Genomic DNA, 16,551 nt, shown 5'->3' on the forward strand with positions numbered 1-16,551 from the left:
ACTGAAAACAATGGTGTAGTGAAACTCAGTTTTTATTTGTGAATTGTAGAATTTATATTTGCTACTTTTTACTAATCAAGTTTATTTACTTATTCTAGTGTTAAATACAGTAACAAGGAGAAAAAGACCAAATTTTGTGAGTAAAATTCATTGGCAGTCATATATTTTCTTAACTATGGATGGAATTTTGCATGTTGAAGTAAAATACTCCCTCCTTTCCCACCAATTGTGATTTGTGCCTTCTTAGTATGCCAATATAAGGGCAAGGTTTAAAATATATGTTCTATATTTTTACCCTTGGATACAGTAATTGAAAAAACCTGCAGTGTTCTTATTGAAAAGTCTCCACAAAAGATCAAAATAAACTCAGAAATTGGTGAAGTATGGGGATATTAAATGTATTTTTTTCTAGCGTAGCTTTCAGACTTTAGAAACTTTAATAATTAGAAACTTTTTATAACTTTTGCCATTCATTTTATATGATACATTTGAAGGCTTAGATTTCTTTGTCTTTTGGACAGTGAAAGAGAGACTTGTTCCAGATGGGTGAAAAACTGCCCAATTTATTATAATATTTCTGGAATTCATTCTTATTAGTATCAGCATTTCTCAGCAAAGTTCTAGAAATATAATTGGTGCCCCTCACCCCCCATCCCCAACAAAAATTTCCTATAGTTTCTTTATTCTTCAGCTCTAAGAATTCACATAAAAAGGCTGAGAGGTCATACTGTAAACATGTAAAGTGGTGATTGATGGATCGGAGAAGGACAAGTGTAAGTCTTCCCTACCTACCAAACTCTTATTTCTAAACCAAATCTGCTTAATTATGTAGCTAGGAAAGAAAAGTTAGGAAAGACAGAACAGTGGTAATATGAGATAAATGGTATGAGAATTTATGTAGCCTATTCTAGAGTAGTCATGTAACCTCAGTATTAGAATAAAAACAAAATCTTTCTAAAACTATCCAGAGCCCTCTTGAAAGCCATTCCATTATGACTCAGACATCTTATTCGTTGTCTTTTGTTATTCGTTCCAGAAGTGTTTGGGATAGTCATTATAGTTTATTTAGTGAATACTCAATTACATATATTATTATCGATTATAAATATCAGTTTGCAATTTTTATCCCCTATATTTCTAAATGACAGTGCATTTTTCTTTCAAATGCTGGCATAGTGTACAGAACACAAAAGTGTATCTATAAGACTAAACAGATTTTACATTTTACCAATTAGTCTTTCTAAAATTAAATGTTAATGAATAAAACTCTTTAATAACCTTTAAACATTAATCAATTTTTAGAAAATATTACTGAAAAATAAAATATCATTAGCTAAAACTTCTAAGAAAATGCTATAATTCAAATGGTTTAATGAAATAATGACTTTCAGGTGTACCTACCTCTTTTCAGTTCTTACCCATATATCCATGTACATTGTCATAAGTATAACAATACTGTAAATTTTGCTTGTTTAACTTAGCATTATATAGCATGCATTTTCCATTTTGCCATGCATGATGAGTCATTTATTTGATATATTGTAATTTAAGTATTCTTCTCAATGAAGTTTTATTTTAATTTTCAAATATTATAGATAATTCTTCATAAATGTAGAATTTTTGCTTGGAAAAATTCACTAATCCCTAAAGTTAAGTTGGAAGAAAAAATAAAATACCTATGAAGAGACTATATTTCACATATATGTGTTTGGTTTCAAGAGAATTTTTAAAATATATGAACTAAAGATAAGTTATGAATAATATGCATAGCTCTTGATATATTAAATCAAGGTATATTAATTTATTATTTTATGTTATATTATTATAATTTGTTTATTATGTTAAGCAACCTATTATATTAGTTTTATAACTAACATAAAAAGTATATATTTATTATTTTGAAAAATTAATTATATAAAACCACAGAGAACTTTTTCTGATATTTAGTTGAGTTATGTAGGCTCTCTGAAACTTTGTGGTTTCCTATAAACATATAAATGGTGATGTCTACTTTGCAGAGTTTTTGTTTGTTTGTTTGTTTGTTTAAGGATTAAGTATTTTTAAAAAAGTATGGAAAGACCCTACTGTACTGCCTAGTATGTAATATAAGATCAAGACACATTAAAAATATGGGCACAGTTGAGATACTTTTATATATAGAAATCAATTATACCCTACCTTTTTCCAAATTTCATTTAACTGGTAAACAATTATTACTTTTAATCTCCCTCTGTATTTCTAAAACTTATCCGTTTTTATCTGTAGAACAACCCAGTAGTTTAACTTTTATAAATAACATATATTGATGCTTCAGTTCAGTTATGGGTTAGTTTCCACTCTTGTTGAAGTATGAACTTTAAAAATTTAAGGCACGGGCTTCCCTGGTGGCGCAGCGGTTGAGAATCCGCCTGCCGATGCAGGAGACACGGGTTCGTGCCCTGGTCCGGGAAGATCCCACATGCGGCGGAACAACTAAGCCCGTGAGCCATGGCCGCTGAGCCTGTGCATCCGGAGCCTGTGCTCCGCAACGGGAGAGGCCACAACAGTGAGAGGCCCGCATACCGCAAAAAAAAAAAAAAAAAAAAAAAAAAAATTTAAGGCAGAAACAGGACGACGTTCTCATCTCTAAAATAGAGTAATTATGAACCTATAACTTTTTATCTTTTAATTTTGAAATAATTACAGATTCATAATAATAGTACAGAAATGCAAAGATAGTACAGAGATGTCCCATGTAGCCTTCACCCAATTTCCCTTCATTAGTTACATTTTGCATATTATAATACAAAAAAAAAATAGGAAATTGACCTAATAGTAAGATGTCATTTTCTCACATGTAAATTGGTGTAACCACCACCAGTCAAGGTGTAGAACTCTTATATCATCGCAAAGATTTCCTTGTCCTACCTTGTTATGGTCACAGCCATCCTCTCCCTGCCCTCTATCTATAACTCCTGGCAACCACTAATCTGTTCTACATATCCATACTTTGTCATTTTGAAAATGGTTTATTAATCAAATCATACAGATTGAAGCCTTTTAGGATTCTGGATTATTACTCAGCATAATGCCTTTGAAATCTGTCCAAGTTGTGGCATGCATCAATAATTCATTCTTTTTTATTCCTGAGTGTATTTCATTGTGTGTATATACCACAGTTTATCCAACAATTAAAGGCCATCTGGGTTGTTTCCAGCTGTTGACTGTTACATAGTTGCTATGCACAATCGTGTGCATTTTTGTGTGGTCATAAGTTTTTACATCTCTTGGATAAATACTCAGAAATACAATTACTAGTCATATGGGTAAATGTATGCAGGTTTCCCAGAATGGATGTACCATTTTATGTTCTCATCAGCAACTTATGAAAGATACAGTTTCTCCACATCCTTGAAAGAATTTATCACTGTCACTGTTTTTTAGCTATTCGAAATAGGTATGTAGTTGTCCAGAAGAATTAATATAGCAGACCTAAGATGGCTATCATTATAAAGGCCTACTTGTAAGGTTGGCTCTTGGCTGGCATTTTGGAGCTTGGGTTTAGAAAGGGTTCCCATTATTCTCTGATAAGGATGGCTCACAGTACCTCTGTACCAACACTTTGTTCAATTTGGTTTACGATGAACGATTGCTCTCCTTCTGGGAGTCTGGAATGTTGATATACATTAGGCAGAGAGTGCCAACATGACCAGCTCCCAATTAAAACCCTGGGCACTGAGTCTCTAATGAACCTCACTGATAACATTTCACCTGTGTTGTCACACTTCATTGCCCGAGGAAGTGTGTTCTGTGTGACTACACTGGGGAAGGAGCATTGTAGACTTATACCTGATTTCCACTGGGATTCTCCCTGAGCACATTTTCCCTTTGCTGATTGTGCTTTGTACAATTTCACTGTAGTAAATCACAGCTCTAAGTATGACTATATTCTGAGTTCTGTGAGTACTCTTAGCAAATCAGCAACCTGGGGTTGTCTTGTGAACCCCAACACAGTAGTATAGCTCCTTAGTCTCAATTTGTGTTTCCCTACTGACTAGTGATATTGAACATCTTTCATGTGCTTATTTGCCATTTGTATATCATCTTTAGTAAAATGTCTCTTGTTTATTCTTTAACTGGACTATATTTTTTGTTGAAATTGAGTTATGCAACTTCTTTACATATTCTACATATGAGTCTCTTATCAGATATATGGTTTGCAAATATTCCCTCTCAATATGGAATTTTTCATTTCATCCTCTTAACGTGGCAAAAATTTTAATTTTGATGAAACCCAACTTATTACTTTTCTGTTTATGGATCATGCCTTTGAGGTATATCTAAGAACACCTCACCAAAGCCTATGATCAAGAATGTTCTCATATGTTTTCTTCTAAAAATTTTATAGTTTACCATTTTACATTTAAATCTATGATCTTTTTCAGGTAATTTTTGCATAAAATGTAAGACTTAGATAAGTCTTAATATAGGGTAGAGTGATTTCTCCTACTTTATTCTCCTTTTTCAAAATTATTTTAGCTATTCTAAATCCTTTGACTTGGAACATAACTTTTAGAATTATCCTGCCAAATCTACAAAAAGTCTTGCTGAAGATTTTGATAAGAATTGTGTTAAACCTGTATAATTGGCATCTTTGATATATATAGTTTTCCAATATATGGACAAATATGTCTCTCCACTTATTTATACCTTCTTCGATTTATTTTATTAGGATTTTATAATTTTCAATGTGTGCATTCAAGGCATGTTCTTTTAGGTCTATACCTCAGTATTTCTCTCTTTTTTTTGAATGATTGTAACTTGTATTATATTTTAAAATTTTGATATCTATATAGTCACTGCTATATAGAAATATAATTGATTTTTTATATATTTATCTTATATCCTGAAAACTTGCTGTACCCTCTAATTAGTTCTAGGAATTATTTTTGTAGATTGCTTAGGATTTTCTATAAGCCACTATGTCATCTGCAAAGAGGGACAGTTTTATTTCTTTTTTCTGATGTGGGTTTCTTTTTTTCCTTTACCTTCTGCTTTCAATTTTTTTTGTGTGTCTTTAATTTTCAGACTTCTGACTATCATGTATCTTGGCATGGATTTCTTTAGTTTTATACTGTTTGGGGTTGGCTCAACTTCTTGAATCTGTTGGTTCATATCTTTTAAAAAATTGTTTTAAATTAAGTTACACTTGACATACAATATTATATAAGTTTCAGGTGTATAATATAGTGATTCAATATTTTTATATTTTTTGAAATACCATATTAGGTCCAATTACCATTATCACAATACAAAGTTGTTATAAAATTATTGACTATATTTCCTTTGTGTACATTACATCCCCATAACTTTTCTTTTTTCTTTTTTTTTTTCTGAATGAGATCTCTTTGTTATTTTAAAAACTTTTTATTAGGGTATAGTTGATTTACAATGCTGTGTTAGTTTCAGGTGTATGGCAAAGTGAGTCTGTTATACATATACGTATATCCACTCTTCTTTAGATTCTTTTCCTATATAGGCCATTACAGATTATTGAGTAGAGTTGCCTGTGTTATACAGTAGGTCCTTATTAGTTATCTATTTTATATATAGTAGTGTGTATGTGTCAATCCCAATCTTCCATTTGTGCCTTTTAATCCCCTTCACCAATTTCATCTGTTGTCGGTTTATGTCTTTTGCCAAATTTGGAATATTTTCAACTACTATTTCTCTGAAAACGTTTTCAGCCTCACCCTCTCTTTCTTATGAACTATTATCACATGACTGTCATATCTTTTTTTTTTGTTCCACAGTTCCTGAGGCTCTGTTTATTATAATTCCAGCCTGTTTTTTGTCTAAGGTTAAAATGGAGTGGTTTCTATTGTTCTAATCTTCAAGTTCACTGATTCTTTTCTCTGCCCCCTCTATTCTGTTGTTAAACCCGTCATTGTTGGTTCTTTGTTTTTGTTGTTACTACATTGTCTAGTTATAGAATTTATATTTGGTTCTTCTTTATATCTTTTATTTTCTTGCTGGTATTTTCTATTTCTTTGAGGAGATATTTTTGATTAGTTTTAAACATATTCATAATTGCTAGTTGAAATATTTTTATGATGGCTTTCCAATTCTTGTCAGATGATTCCATCCTATCTGTCATGCATGCTGGTGTTGATTTCTGTTGACTGACTTTTTTTCATTCAAGTTGAAATTTTCTTTGTTCTTTGTATGACAAGTGATTATCAGTTGAAAACTGGACATTGTGAGTATTATATTATGAGGCTATGTATCTTATTTAACTTTGTAATTTGTTTGTTTGTGTTAACTAGTTTTTTGACATCACTCCAGAAGGGGAAGGAGGGTGGGTATTACCTCCTTACTTCCAGGTACTTGAGGAATTCCAAGTTCCCTTATTGGCCTCCACTGACTGGGGAGAGGGTTCCTCATTATTGGGTGAAATTTTTAGCTGCTGATGTGCCTCTGGGAGAACCAAGATGGCCTGAAGGGGCAAGAATGCCTTGTTACTCCTCCCCACATGAATTCCACTGTCCTGTTGGAAGAGGGAGGGCTCATTAATGTTGACTGGTGATGAAAACATGTCTCTTCATAAGGCCTTTTCTTATGCCATCCCAGTAAAGAGGGATGCTTCATTTTCACAGGGCAAGGGTGGAATACAGACTTTCTATCTGGTCTCCATTCACATTGGGAGACAGGATGAAATTCTGGCTTCTTACTCAGGCTTCTCTGTTGTAACCCTAGTCTTGGCTCCCCACTCAACCTTTTCTGCTGGGGTGAAGATAGGGCCTCAGATTTTTCTGTGGTGTTTGCTTGAAACAGACAGTTTTTTGACTCAAATATTTCTGTCTTATTAAACTTCCCTTTTTTCCTGGTCTTTGGTTGTGGAGAGCCACATTTTGTTTGATTTTTGGTTTGTTTGTTTGTTTGTTTTGTCTGTGGCTGTTGACATTTCTGGGTTGCTAGCTTCTCCAGCACCAAGTCTAGGGAAAATGGGACAAAATGAAAAAATTTTGTTCTCACCAATGTGTCATTCCTTTGAGTCCCAAGGCTCCTAGCTTGTCTGTCTTATCTCCACATTTCAGAGTTTGTATCTAGAGCTTTTAGTTCTTTCTAGTGGGAGGAATAGGATAAAAGTATTTACACTCCATCTTTCCAGAAGTGGAAATACAAAATCTATAGGATTTTAGTAAAGAGTAAATGAGATAAATTTTATCAAGAGTCTAGAACAGTAACTATTATTTATGAATATTTAATAATTGCTAGTATCCAACTCCTACATCTGCATAAATATTCTGAAAATTAATTGAAAGAGTAATCACATAAAATGAGAAATTAACTTTCCTCATTGAGGATATTATATATATTAAATTTACACATTAGTTAATCATCTTCTATCAAAACTTGCATAGTTTGTCAGAAAGTGAAGTTTTAGAATACGATCTACTAAATGAAAGTCACGTTTCTTCTGTACAGAACTTGCATAGATTTAATTATTTTGAAATCTTTGGTACAAGCTCCCAATTTATATTTCTTAAGCATAATTACTAAAAAGGAATTGCATCAACTGGTCTCACTGCCCTATTGCTTTCCCATCTGTTCTTGACATTTAAATGGATTTTCTGAGGATGAAAGAACATAATAAAAAAGAAAAAGAGAGAAGGTGATCAGAGCATTAATAGAAAGAGGTCAGACTGCTGAATTCTCTCTTCCATTTAGCAGCTTGAGACCTTGGAGAGTCTACAGTTGTAGATAGTACACTTGCTGTTCCACATTAAGTTTTATTCATAAATAAATATTATTTTATTTGTTACAAAATTTTTAAAAAGATAGTGGATAAAGCACGATCAATTTAATAGAGTCTTTATCCCTTTTTTTCTTTATGTGTAGACTCATGGATTATTACATGTACTATCTCTCAGGGATTTGGCAGAAACACCCTTTACTGAGAATTTGCAAATTTTCTGTTACCTAGATTTCTTACTGTTTCATCCCAACCCTCCTGCTTACACAGCACCTTCTCATTTTTTATATGTGTCTTTTCACTTTTATTATATTAAATGTTGTTCTTTCCAAAGCCTTTGCATGGAGCTCTGTGTTCTTAGGAGGAAAAGGACAGTATAAATCTAATAAGCAAAGCTAAGTTTGAAATCCAATAAAGAAGAACCTCTAGAAATTATTAAAGAAAGCTAAGTTTGAAATCCAATAAAGAAGAACCTCTAGAAATTATTAAAGACTTCATTGACAGAGAAATTACACCATGATATCCCATTTCCCCATCTTTTCACTGCAGTAGAATCAGTGAAATAAATATATCTGAAATGAACTGCATACAGTTCATTCAGAAGAATGGCTCTGGCACAAAAGTGAGCCACTTCTAAAAATTGTCAAGACTGCTTATTCCTTGAAACAGTATGCACAGAGTTTTAGTAAGGTTGTTTTTTTTTAAATTTATCTAAATTGAAAAAAGTGAATGCCAGTGCTTTTGATGGTTCCACAGATAGATGCTAATGGACCCCAATATTAAAATTTGAAAATTTTTAACACAGTCACAATATTATAAAAAGGTCATGCCTGTTTCACATTTGGAATGCAGGAACATGAGGATTAACAAGTGTTTATAAATAGGGCAGGTAAACAAATAGTTTATTTGGAATTTAGTTTGGAAGCACCAGTATCTAATCTCTCAGAGAAAGATTATAAACAACATCTAGATCAGCTGGGCACAGGAAATATAACCATCCAAGAGATAACAGACAATAGTACACACAGATGGTTTAGAGACCCTTATATTTCTTCTATCCTGTCCACACTATTTGTTTAAATTTAAGGAATAAATATATGTTAATATATACTTATTCCTAAATGTAAGTGACAAACCGAAAGATAAAATCATTAAAGAATAATACACCAAACGCATGCCAGGTACCACATCAAGCATTTTTGCATGCATTTCATTTACTACCCCAAATTCCCCTGCAAGTTAGGATGTAATAGCTTATTCTAAACTTGTAAGTCATAGTTCCTGATATACTCCCAGGTTCTTAAGAGATGCTCCATCTACAGACCTCATTAAAAATATGGCCTTAGTGCAGAGCAACTAAGTCTGTGTGCACAACTACTGAATCTGCGCTCTAGAGATCGCGAGCCACAACTACTGAGCCGGCGTGCCACAACTACTGAAGCCCATGCACCTAGAGCCCGTGTTCCTCAACAAGAGAAGCCACCGAAATGAGAAACGCACACACCACAACGAAGAGTAGCTCCCACTTGCTGCAACTAGAGAAAGCCCACCCACAGCAATGAAGACCCAATGTAGCCAAAAATAAATAAATAAAATAAATAAATTTAAAACAAATATGGCCTTAGGTGGTCATGAGTTGTACTGGGTGATTTTCACTGTATTACACTCATTTATATGAGTTTTGTTCAGATGTAGGCCCCTCATCCAAGATAAGTCAAAATGTGGGCTGCCAGAAGAAAAAGATATTCTAGGCCAAAAAAATTTCTTCTTATGGGAATTTCAGTGTACAGATTGAAACAATCTATCAGTGGGTAGCTGTATCAGTCAAGGTCCAGTCAGAAGACATAACCACACCAGATATTTGAATAGAGAAAATTTAAATAGAGATTTTGTACATAGCTAACTTAAAAAGAAGGAAGAAACGTTAAGTTTATCATCCCTAAAGTGAAACACCTACCGCCCCTGAAGACTGGAGAATAAAAGGAAGAGGTTTGAATTATTTAGACAGAAACTTAGACAAGAGACCCCGCAGAGCTGAAACTCTGGCTTCTGAGGAGGAGGTGTTGGCCAACGTTGCTGAAGTTCCTGAAACATAATTGTCTGATATCCAGGGCAGACTTTTAAGAAGGGGCGCTGGCCTCTGGTATTAGTGTCTCAAAGTGAGGTACGGTCAAGCTGAGCCTGCACATGTGGAGAAAACTGCAAACTTGATTCATCTCCTATAGAAAGGAACTGTGCCTTTTGAGTTAAGAGTCGCTAGGGTAATGCTAGACAGAAAGCAACCAAGAAGGAGCAAGTCTTTTCTTCTTCCTCTAGCCTTCCACTCTTCCAACACTCCCTATTGACAGAGGACAACAAAGAGCCAGCAAAACAGATACATGGTTTGCAGAATCCCAGCACCAGCATCACAAAGAAGATCATAAGAAGATAGGTTTGAGTCTGAGAAAGAAAACCTTAATAACTATTATATTCTGTTCCTTTGGCCACTCAGCCTTCACACATGCTTTTTTATACATATTTTAACTTCCATAAGACAACAAAGCAATTTATGTTTTCACTGAATAAGATGCAACTATTTTTTATTTAAGTGAAGATATTCTTACACTCTGCTGAAATAAAAAGGTATAACATTCCAACAGTTATAGTAACTGAGTCTGGGAGACTGTCACATTACCTATATTTGATCTATGTTAATTTATCCTCAAACTCAATTACAGTCACATCTGCATATTTTGTTCCCTGAATTATAAATCCCCTTACCTGAGTGGTCAATTCTGATATTGAGTTATAAATTTAACCTTCTACAAAGTTTGGGTAAAATAGTGATGGGAAGAAAGAGAGAGAAGAAATTATACACATACACATGCACACACACATACGTTCAACAAACAAGGAATAAAATATATAAATATAAATACCAATATAAATATATAAAGCAAGGAATTCCTCACTTCTGTAACTGATCTTGAGGGCATAATTGATATCTATAACTTCAGTCTTACATTATTTATTCCATTTTTCTTTTGTCTTTAAGCATAGGCTTTAGGCCACAATTGATATTTATAACTTCCTTTTTCCAGAACTCCTTCTATGTTTTCTTTGCTTTAAGCTAATCTGGTCATGTTTCTTTTCTAATGGTGGTTCTTCTAACTTTCATTTTTGAAGGATCTAAAACCTTAGTGGTTTTTATTTTTTTTCATTGCTGTATTTTTCCATTAACTTATATTATCAGACATTAAAGTATTATGAGACAGACTAAAGAATTCTCTAAGTTGAAATATAATCTTTCCTGTCCCCATTTTGTAGCAGCAACCAACTTCTCCCTTGGTAATCTGTGTCAGTCACCCCAGTGAGTAGAGTAACCACCTGGTTTTCCTGTTGGTTCAGTGGCATGGAAAGCAGAAAAGGGCCAGGTGACCTCTCAAGTTGCAATTGAATAGAACCAAGGCTGTACCTTTGGTGGAAACCTTCCTTCCTTGGAGGTACCTCCAAAAGAGCAGAGATCAAAGTTGAGAGGTTGAAAAATAAAAACTCTGTGATTTAAGCTATTTTACTAGTAAGAGTCATTCCCACTTCCTCTCTTTGATTCCCAGACCTATGTACTCTGGATATAGGAGAGAGCAAATATGTTGGTCAGTGATTAAAACATATGCTGTGCCCTAAAATATAAAACCTCACTCTTTCAAATGTTTGTGATTTTCCCCCTAAATTGGCACTCTGAGTCTTTAGCGGGCCTTTCCATCAATGGATTAGGACAGCTGCTGCTAAGGCCAAAGAATTCCATGAGCAAAAGCCCTTTACTGCTCTTATTTTGCTATGAAATAAGTTTCTTGACCAGTATCAATGTTGTACAGAATGTCATAATGATGAATAGGCTATAACATAAATCTTTGGATGGTGATGTTGGCAGAAGCACTAAGGGCAGAGAAGGCAAATCCATATCCAGAATACATGTCTATTCTAGTGAGGACAAATCTCTGTCCCCTCCTTGATGTAAGTGGTCCAATGTGATAAACCTGCCATCTAGTGGTTGTTTGGTCACCCCACAGAATGGTTCCATACCAGAGTTCATTGTTAGTCTCTGCTGTTGGCAGGTAATGAACTCAGCAGTAGCTGGGTAGTTTAACATTGGAGAAGGACATACATGTGGATAAGACCTATAAATAGTCTCCATCCCTGCCATTATGGCTACCATGGATGCACTGAGCAAGAATTTCATGGCTGAAAAAGAGGTTGACTAAAGTCCATAGAATGTATCATTTTGTCAACCTAAGAAGCTCTTCTGCAGTGGATGAATTTGGGGGAACATTCAAATAGGACATAATTATTTTCAGACTCTGTACCCACTCTGACAGATCCATCCATACACCTCTTACCCAGGCTTCACAGTCACCAGTTTTTCAATTCTGTTCTTTTTGAGTTCGTAACTACAGGAAAATCATTAGCATCTACCTGTGAATTAATGTCGACTTGGTCTTTTGGCCATCACTTGGCCTAGACAAAGTAAACAGCCAAATATTACACATGAAGTTATGAACACTAGAATATTTTCCTTCCAGCTTTTCTTTATGGTCACCTTTGAGTAAAGCTATAATGGCTGGTCAGTTAATTAGGTCTGAATGTTTTACTTTTTAGAATATTGTTCATAGAGGATTTCCAAAAGAGCCATAGGTACAAATTAAGAAAAAGAGGCAATATAAAAGAAATTATCATCAAAGAAGTTTGAGCCATATACTCATTCAATTTATGTGTGCTTCCCAGAACTTCTCAAGCTCTAGTTTTTATATGTCCTCTTGCTGATTGATTGCTGCTGCAAATGCCCAAACTTATTGGTCACTCAGATAACATCATTTTGTAATAAGAAGCACAGGTAAATAGTCATTTCTCCCATAGTTAAGTGTTCAGTGTCTTTTAGGGCTCAGTAGCAAGCAAGGAAGTGTGTCTCAAAGGGGTAAATAGCTGTTTGCAAAGGAGAGCAAGGAGTTCTCAAAAACACCAGAGAACTTCACTGTGATTCTTCTATTAGTCTTGCTAGGTGTCTCATACAGCATCCGTATTTGCCACAGACAATTTGAAAAATATTGGATCTTTTATTCATAAGGCAAAATGGAAGAGTAACTGGTACTTCAACTTAGAATTTCTGCTAAGACATTTCTTGCTCTGGTTCTCACTAAAAGCTGGCAGACGTATAGGTTACCTTAGGTATCTGGTGCTCCCAAACCCAGAAGGCCCATCAAGTATTGAGGTTTTTTCTGATGATTCTTTTCCTGAAACTTGCCTTTCAATGTGAAGGAAATATCATGACATGTTCCAGATCTCTGTATTCTTAGAAACTTCCTTGAGTTAGCAGGCCCCTGAGTATTCTTGGGGTTTCTATACCATCGTCTGTGTCACATAGATCTTTCTAAGGAATGTAAAGTTCTTGTTACTTCCTGTTCACATAGTCCAATAAGTCATAATATTAGTGGAACGATGTGATGTTACATGGAGTATCCAAACTATTAAGATCTTTTGTGGGCTATGTTACTGCAGTGAACAAATGAGTTGATACAGTCCTGAGGCAAAATATTCAAAACTATACTGTCGGTCCCACTGGCTAAGTGCAACATCTTTTGATTGCCTTTTCCAGTTGATATGTAGGAAACTGCATTATTCAAGTCAATAGCTGCATATAAAGAGCCCAGAAATGTGTCAGTTTGCTCCATAAAATAAACTATGCCTGGAACAGTGGAAGCAACTGGAGTCTCTGCCTGACTCAGATACAATAATTCATATGCTCCAAGATTCACCCACCCTCTGCACAGCTAAAAGAGGCAAGTAAAATAGTGCCATCATGGGAATGATCACACATCTTTCAAGATTTTGATGTTTACCCTAATAGCTACAGTACTCCAAGAATGAGATGCTGTTTCTAGTCTACTATGTTGGAGAAAAGGAAGTTCTAGGGTCTTCCACTTTATCTTTCCTACTATAATAGCTCTATATCATTGGTTAGATGTCAAATGCGGGGTTTCCACCAATTGCCAATTATAACTATTTCTATTATATATTGAGGAACTGAAGAAATAGGAAGAGACCTCAAACATATTGGGCTCAATGTGATATAAACTTAGGTTAAAATCTGATTTATCATCTGAATTAAATAAAATATTATTTTGGCTGGTTGACCATGAACAGTTAGAGGATTTTGTATTCTCATGATTTGCTACAATTCAGAGAAAGCATTTCCCAAAGGTCTAGATATTTATGTTTTCACAGTGTGCAACTGCTCTATTAAATGCAATCCTCTTTGGGGTATGCTTGAAAAAAGGATATACTTGGACTATATACTTGTGGCAGTGTTGCTGGGTCCTTCCTCAAGGGAATCTAGGTTTGCCTTCAATCCACATAATTCAGGTCTATGAACAGGCTTAGTCCTAGAAACTGGATGAACAAAAATGATTTATTATTGTGGTGAATCAATTTAGTTTTCTGGCCAGCAGATTTGGAGTCTTGTTGTGGTTATATAGACCAAGTAAATTTTTAGTAACCAGAGTATATATTCATTGGTAGAGACACCATGATCAATTAACCACCAACAACATCCCTGTGTATCAAAACTTTCTAAATGCCACTTTATCCTTTATCCCTGCTGTCGTTTTCAGTGAAAACAGGTTAAGCACTGCCACCTAGCATCTATATTTCTGGCATTCCGTTATCTTTATTAAAATAGAAGGCTCATTTCCATTGCATCATCTCTATCATCATACCTGTTCTACAAAGAATAACTAACACAGTGTATGTCAAGGATACTTATGTTTCACCTACTAATATATTTCTTGATATCTTAATGGAGAATTCTCTGGGTATGAGGGTATGTACTGAGAGAGTAGAAATGTATATAGCATATGACAACTCCACAACAATATTCCTTACTCTTTAATTATTTGGATTTCTTTCCCTTAATTATTTCAGGGAAGTTTCAGTGAGTTAGCATCTCAACCTCATTTAAATGCAGATCATGTTTAAGTTCAAACTTTAGTCAATCAACTAAGTAAACTGTCACAGCCATTTCCAGATGTACAAGTTAATGTATCAATTCAGAATCTCTGGTAAGCTCATTCATATCAATAAATTCAACTTGGTTCAGTGTTTTATCCTACCCTAATTCATCTAACATTCTTAGAATATATTTTCACACATATTTCACTTGTTTCTTTGGATATGAATTAACAAAATCTTGAAATTATTTTGCCACATAAACTATTTCCTCCTGGTGTATTTTTTGTACTTACCTGTTTGGAGCATGCTGTGATAGGTCCCTGTTTATGGGCCTAGTGACAACAAGATGTCATGGGGGTTACTCTTAAACAAAACTAGAATCTCTTTGAAATAAAACTTTGAAATAAAACTGCTACAAATAGTATTATTACCAGATATTCAAGCAAGGAAAGTAATGGGAAGCTGCTTCCAAAAATTCAGAGTGACTGAGGACTTCAAGGTCCTCAGTCTCTTCTAGGTCCATTTAAGTTTAGATGTTCAGTCATTGCTGTAACATGCATGTGAAAGAATTGCAAAGCGGTGAATGTACCTTACACTGCAATTCTGCAACCCAAGCAATAAAACTTTGTGTTTAGTTTTAGACATATTGGCCCTGACTGCTTTATGGTAGTCACAGAAACTGTACGTGTTTTCTGATGGTGACTTGGCTTGAGAAATTAAAGATGTGAGCATGTCATTTTGTTTCTGTGAACACTTCAGTGAACTTAGAGGATCTGAAATACAGACCTTGTTGTCATCAGTACTACTATAATTAAAACGTGCAGTAGCTATCTGATCTGCTGAGGCACTTGCTTCAGTAAGCATTTCAAGGCAGACATGTAATAATGAGTTTAACTATGATAATGCATGTCAGAGGTTGCTAGCATTCTGTTTTCCATTGCCAAAATACATGTCACTGCATTAAAGACCAATAACATGACCAATACAATTCCCAAATAATATCTGATGGTTTCTTTGCTGTAACAAATTTCTTATTAGTCCGGGTCCAGTTAGGAGACAGAAACCACACCAGTTATTTAAATAGAAGTTAATCTAAGAAAAATTTAACTAGGTATAAATTTTGATTAGTTAACTAAAAAAAAAATACTAAGTTTTCACAGAGGTTACAATTGTAGGAAGTAACTGCTATCTAGGACTGCAAGAATATAAGGAAGAGGCTGTAATTATTAAAGTTAGAAGCTTAGAGGAGAGGCCTCATGGATCTGAGACACATGTCCCTAAGGAGGTCATGCCAACTTCTTGGGTACTGTTGTCTTTCGTGGGGGAGCAATTAAACTGGTTATGCAAGTATTGGAAAATCTGCACACTGGATTCATTTCTGCTAAAGGAAAGAACTGTAGGCCTGGTGAGTAAGAATAGATCGGCTGACACTAACAGAAGCAGGAAGTAGACAGGGAGAAAGCAGGAAATTAAAAGGAAGGGGCAAGTCTCTTCCTCCTTGTCCAGCCTTGTTATCTCATTCTAATGTCTTCTACTGACACAGCTTCTTAGGAACTACGTGGCAAAGAATAAATGTGGTTTACAGAATTTAAGCCTGAGTATCACAAAATAGATAAGTAAGTGGATATTTGGAGTTGTTACAATAAATTTAAAAGTTGCACAATAACTAAAGAGAAAGAATCCATTGGGAGAACAGCCAAATTAATGGTATAACATTACAGGGTAGATGTTGGACTCTTTCTACAATTGATCATTTCCCTAGGTCAAATTGTACATATTTTGTTAATGTTATAAGTGTGTGCATCCTTATAACAATTCCTGTTCCCATATTTAAG

The sequence above is a fragment of the Kogia breviceps genome, chromosome 5 (genome assembly GCF_026419965.1).
Source record: "Kogia breviceps isolate mKogBre1 chromosome 5, mKogBre1 haplotype 1, whole genome shotgun sequence".
NCBI lineage: Eukaryota > Metazoa > Chordata > Mammalia > Artiodactyla > Physeteridae > Kogia > Kogia breviceps.